The following is a 6,799-nucleotide window of genomic DNA, read 5'->3' on the forward strand; positions in this document are numbered from 1 at the left end:
TCAAATACATATAATTTCTAGTAAATACATATCTGTTTTCTTCAAAGATCTATCTCCTGTATGTCCCATGCATAGCAACAGGTATTAGGCTGAACTTCAGGCTGAACGTTCAGTCTTTGGCTTCCTAAAGTTAAATGGATGAAGTAAAAAGTAAATATTTGAGTGGCCACTTAAGCCCATGGGTGCTTGAGGCACCCAGTCTTTCATATTGAGCAGAAGCTGGAGCATGGCAGCTTTTGCAGGTGGGAGAAAGTTAAATATCAAAACTAAAACAAATGTTTTAAGTGATGCTCATCCTCCCATCTCCTATTTTTCAGCCCTCCATTCTGAGTACAACCTCAGATACTCCAGCAACAGCCTCTCCTCACCTCCTCCTCAAATCCCTAATCCTACAATATCATGGATTCCCCGTCTAGCCGACATTTTTAATCATCCCTCTGAAATTGCTATAACAACTTTGCCTAGAATAGGAAGATGTTAAACGTTAGTATGTAATACTAGGTATCTTGTTCTCGATAGGTCAAGGCTTCCTGAAATAGCTGCACCCTCCCAGGAAAGCAAGCGATTGGTTAGGTAGCCATAAACAGGATTTCACACTCCAGCTCCAGCTCCTGGTCTGCGAGCTCTCTAAATCAATGATGTTTGCTAATCTGGCCATATCAATGTTTCATATGCCTAGGAGAAAGTACCACCTTTTCAGCCTCAAAGTAGCTTGACCCAGTTAAGTGGAACAATTCTAAAGAGGATTTCCATGTTTCTTTAAATTTGTTAGATTTTTTTTTTCCTGTATCTGGTCCAGTATTTTATGGGAGAGGGGCGGAATACTTGTTTATTACCAATTAAGAGTCCCATGTTAGTTTCTTCTTGTGAATTTTGAGCTATTCATATCTTGTATTTGCCTAGACACACTTTCCACTGTGCTGAATAAAACCTTTGAGAAGAATATGGCATGTTTTTTTAAAAAGAAGTTATTTCAAAAGTATATATATACTCTGCAGATTCCTTTGTGAGCTGCTAATGTGTATTTAAATTGTACTTTTCATAATGGACTAGAACCTCTTGCGGCAGATAAATTGTGAACTGCTTCAGGTGTGAGACATCCTTTATATTTACCAATTTGAAGCACTACTATTTTAATTTCTTCAAAAGAAGAAAAATAGTTAGAAACACTCCAAACTAAAAATGAAAAGATTGTTTTACTACCAGACCCTCAAGGGCAGTATAAGAGATCCTAATACTATAGGTGACTGGAGGACAGGTTTGAGCTTTGGCACTTGGAGATTGCTTCCTCAATCAAAAAAAACCCCCAAAACCTAAAATAAAATTAATTCCTAGTTCATACTTAGGGATGAGTGGGCAGCAGGTCTGGTCCTGCACTGAGACCTCCTGAGCAGAGCCCCAGAGGAACAGCTAACACGAGCTCCAGGGTCAAGCACTGGGCAAGCGTTGGGCTTGAACCAAAAAAAGAAATGTTTACTAAAAACTGGGATAAGAGAGCACTCAGGGGCTGTGTGGGGTCTCAGTCCTGCAACAGCTGGCAAAAGGAGGGCAGCACACCGTAGAGCTGAGCCCAGCCCAGCAGCATCTTCTGCCACAATGCAATCATGGGGAGGAGAATGAAATACCCATGCTTTTTAAAGTATTGTCCAAAAGTCATGTTGTTGTGCCAGCAAACTTTCCAACCAGCCTTAGGCAAGTTGTAGAGGAAGATTTAGAGCCTTTTATTTATTATTATATAATATTTTTTTATATATATATTTTTATATATTTATATTTTTATATATATATAAATATTTATATAAATTTAGCAGAGAGGTAACCTTTAATCATTTGAGCGGTGGTGATGGGGAACACTGGTGAGAAAGGCTTGCTTGGAAAGGCACCGGTTTCACACTGGTGTGTGTGAACAAATCTACATGTCCAATTAATTTAGCGCCAGCCCTGCCTGCATGCACAGTTCAGAATTTTTACCTGAGGTGAAAATAAATGATTCCACACTCCCTGTTTAACACTAACGCTCAATTTCTTGTGCTGCCAGTGTACTTGATTTGTAAGAACACAAGGTCAAAATGAAGGGTGTGGGTGTATTGCTCCAAGCAAGCATCAAACACACTAATCTCCAGAGCATAAAAATGAGAAGCCTTGACAAAAGACATTGAATAGAAAGAAATTTCACTACTGTCGATATAAAACAAAGAAAATAATACCCAATTGAGGATCTACATATTTCTTACTTAAGAGGAAATTTTTTACTCTTAATAGTCCCCTTGAGCCCAACCTTAATTAACAAAATACTATGCAGGCAGATGTAGGTGGACAGCAAAAAGGACCTGGGTTCAATTGTCAGGTGTCACACCACCTTGGGGTCCCACCCTGAGCCATCTGGATGCTGGCTGAGGTGCAGTTCCTACTTGCAAACAGTACCTCAAATGAACAAACCAACGCTGGACTGAGGGAAGGGAAGGCCAACAGGAAGACAAGCCTATAGTGACACCTACCAAGCACTTTCTGGTGTATAGTGGCACTTCTCTGAAGCCCTCCTCTCATATTTTGGTGAGGCAACTGCCAGCCCTCTGGCCACTGCCTTGCTCTTGTAGTAACAGCATTCCCAGTTGGCAAGTCCCCATCTCTGATCCAATCAATCCTGCTTCAGTGAAGATACAGCTGATAATAGCATGAGCTCACCATGGTCGATACCATCGAGACCCTCTGCTCATTCTACTGTTTCCTGGCTTCTGGGCTAAAAATGCCACATAGAAAGAAGACACAGCTTGTGCTGCCTGGCGAGGACCATGTTTTTCAAGTCCTGTTTACCCTAAAGCAGCAAACTACAGCCTTAGCCAGGTTGCCCACAGCCTGATCTTGCTTCTGCTTAGTCAGTTCTCCAAACTTCTACATGTTGCTTTACTACATCTGTCTTTTGTGATTCAGCTTGTCTCCGTTTCTAAGAAGGAATGTTTCCCACGTATGATAAAACATAACCTGCAAACTGAGTATGTCTTGGGGTCTTCCCCTCAGGTCCTTCTCTCTCACAATTCAACACCCTCCTGCTCGGGATTCCCACCCACCTGCAGCTCTCTCTTCAGGTATGGTCTCACCACTCAGGAGTACATTGTCCCACTGCGCTCTGGTTCAGGGATGCTGCACAGTGCAGCAGCATGCTCTAACAACTCCCCTTCCCCTCTCTTACAACTATAGCTTCTCATCTATAGCTTCTCAGCATTGCAGAACTGACTTTCAATTACTGATCTAAATGCTCTTCATAATTTGCTGGCCTTTGCCAGCTCCTCCCTTAAAAAAATCCTTGAAATCTTGTTTTCTGTCTCCTGAGAGCCACTTTCATGGTGCTTAACATGAAACCATCTTCCAGTCAGACCACATGGACTCTGCTACTTGTCAAAATCAATGAAGAGACTCCAAACCTGAAACTTTTTCCATTTTCCCCCAAAAAGTCCAGTAAAAGATAGCTTCTTTCCCTTGCTTACATCAGACTAGTCTGGCCAAACAGTGACATGTATAATCCAGGCAATGCTGTGGCTTTGAGGTCACCTGCAGAGGTGGCTGTCTGGGCGGAGAAACATTTGTAGGGTCCTTTTTAGTCTCCAACACAAGCCAGGATGGCTTCATTACACTCCTCCACCCACGAGGCTCTCCTGCCCTTTAGAAAATACTCCGGATGCCTTTTGTCTCTTGGATTAATCAGTTGTATTATTAAGGCATACTAGTCAATGATTTAGAAATGCACCAATTTCTTTTCAAGACCACCCCCAAAATGACCTTTACTTTTAATGTTTTATTGTATCATGTGCATTAGCAGCAAATTATTTCCCCTCAGCACACAACAGTCCTTCACTCTCTTAACTGTCCTTTATGCCTTCTTTTACCTTACTCTGGCATTGCAGACGGAAGTGCTGATACAAGACAGACTGACAAGCTGTCAGATTTTTAATTCATGCTTAACAGTGGTAAGTGGAGGCTGGAAGCATTATTTCCACAGGCTGAAAGAATGGAACAGCAATAAACTCTCCACCAGAAATGATCCAAAAAGGCATTGTTTTCAACCAAATATCAAGCCTGACCTTCAGCTTGGCAAACTGCACAAGCCTTTCCCCTCCAGCATCAGTTTCTCTGTATCACTTACTCAGGGACGTGTGTTCCACAGTGTTCGAAGTATCCTGACATCACTGTCAGGGGAGCCTGCCAAACCTCTGCCCACTGTCTTCTCAGAAACATGAGTAGTCCCAGGGTGCGAAGGAGCTGGTTTTGCCTCCTGGAATCTGCAGAATTCTTTTCCAAATGTTGCCACGCTGTTCTCCTGCTTTTCAAAGCAGATTTATCCCTCCAGCAGCCACATACCTCTCTGATGGGCAGATGTCCTGAGAATGAAAATCAAGAAGTGGTATGTGTGAAACTCAACTTCCTCCAGATTTGCAGCCTGTTTCTCTTACACCATCCCACCACAACACACCATAATCCAGCCAGATGCCCCAGTCCTCCCCACCAGCCCCAAGGCTGCAAGCACTCTGATTAATTTGGAGTTACATGCATGAAAACCAGAAAGCCACAGTTGCTGAAAATTAAGTACAAAGCTGAGCTCTTCCTGCTTTTTTCTTAGTGACCATTAATTTGGGTTTCTCACCCTCAGCCAGGTGGTGATTTTCACAACACTTGAAAGAAATTATCTATTAAACTCCACAATGCTCTCTCAAACTTGTTCTCTTTATATTAAAAAATTATTGGAAGACCGACAGACATGTGGACAGATGGACATGAGGCTGTTTGCTTACAGACTCAGCTGAAATACCACTTTCCCTCTCACTTTCACTTTCACATCCCCCAAATCTGTTGAATTGACCTGGGTTTAGATGATGACAAAGTCTGAAATGTCAACATAGTTCAACAAGTCTGAAGTGGAATGCAACCATTTCCAATACATTTCAGCTTGTGTGTTTGGCATTTTTCTGACCCATGCGTCAATGTGAAACCCTTTGCTACAGTAAAGAGAGGGAAGGTGCGGCGAACGAAGAGACGGGACGCAGCTTGATGCAAGCAAATGTCAATTTATTGTACAGAAGCACGAGGTTTTATACACTTTCAGAAGCTGCGCGTTTTAAACAGATTGGTTCTTGAAGCTAAGCATTGCATACTAGGCAATCTCTGATTGGTGGTTAACTGCCAGCAATTAACCGCAAGGTGTCACCTTTCCTTGGCGCCATCCGTCTCCCACCCCCCTGTGCTCTGCAAACATGCCTCATCATGTTAATTGTTGTCTAGACAAGCTCGAGCAAATTCCCCTCAGCTAACTGATTGCCATGCATGGTCCTAGTTTGCAGACCGCTCCTGCAGGAAGGCAAATTCACTGAGCTAAAAAATGGAAGGGAAATGCCATGTGAACATTTAGATTGGACCCAGAGGACAGATTTCAAGTGATAAATAGCAGTAAGAAGCTTGGAGTGAAGAAACCTCATTCACAGTTGGGCAAATGTATCAGGGATTCTCTTGATGTATTTGGCCCTGCCTCTGCATGTGGGGGTGGATGACGGAAGAGTGGTCACTGCCATCCCTACGTTTCACTGCCTCCAGATTTCAAATGCTGCTGCTAAGCTTCTCTTTCTTTCCTCAGTCTTGTGTTTCTATCATCATCTATCTTCTCTGTTAGGCTTTTCTCTGTTGCTGTATCTGTGTCATCCTTGGATAGCAAAACTCATGCCCTGTCCTCATTTTCATGCTTCTCTGTTGCATATTCTTAATCTGCTCATATTGTTTTCTGCTGTGCCCTGATACTGGAAACAACCACTCCTCTTCCCCATAAAACACAGCTTCTCCTTTCATGTGTTTTTCTCCATGTCTATTATCAAAAGATTGCTCACCTGGTGGGATAACCTCAGCCTGTCATTTAATCTCTCCTCTTCAGACCTGGCTGGACTGAAGTCTTTCCTCTTGTCATACACTACACAAATAATGTCTGTCTGCTGGGGATTGAAATGTTTCAGTTTTACCCTTGGTGCTGGGCTTAAAGGACACGCAACGTGACATTCAGTAGAACCTTCTGTATGACCTAGTCCAGCCGTCCTTAGCAATCCAGGAAATCAGAAGCATTAACATTCTCATGCAGAGCCTAAAGCATCTTTTGCCTTAAACATTGTGGGAAGCCATTGTTAAGTTTATGCCCCAAGCAAGAGGCTGCTTCTTGAAATATAACATCTCTGATGTAATTAAAGTGATCATAGTGTGAACGTAATCACAGAAAGATTGTTCTCACTGAAGGAAAACTGGGAAAGTGTCTTCAGCCTCAGCAGAAGCAGGACCGAACTCTACCTGCACAGCAGTCAGCAGCAAATGTTAGCTCATGTCCTGCAAAAAAGACTCACTACTAAATCTTATATCACCTTCATTTGTGGACCACTGGAGTAACTGTATGTGGAAAATATGTCAAATCCAAGAGAAAAGAAGCCACGCTGTGAAATGGTCTCTGAACTGAGCACCAGTAATGTGCGTGCAGAAATGCAAGGCAAAGCAGAGATCGTCATGTTGCAGCCAGACTGGTCACTTCATTCTTGCCCTGGAGAAGTTAAGTCTGCACTGACCATCTTTGCCTTCAAACACTAGTTCAGAAAACACCCTTCCAAAGCCAGACAAATCCATAAAGTGTGTGCTATTCTGCCTCAGCCACTGGTTTGTACTACTTGGACCAAACAAAGAGGACTGATGCGGCTTCTCATTCCTGCTTTGGTTTAGTTCTCAGTTTTCCCCATTTTAGCTCCGCTAAGCACTTTCAGCTGGGAAGAGCTAATGTTGC

This window comes from Falco naumanni, chromosome 4 (assembly GCF_017639655.2).
Source record: "Falco naumanni isolate bFalNau1 chromosome 4, bFalNau1.pat, whole genome shotgun sequence".
NCBI lineage: Eukaryota > Metazoa > Chordata > Aves > Falconiformes > Falconidae > Falco > Falco naumanni.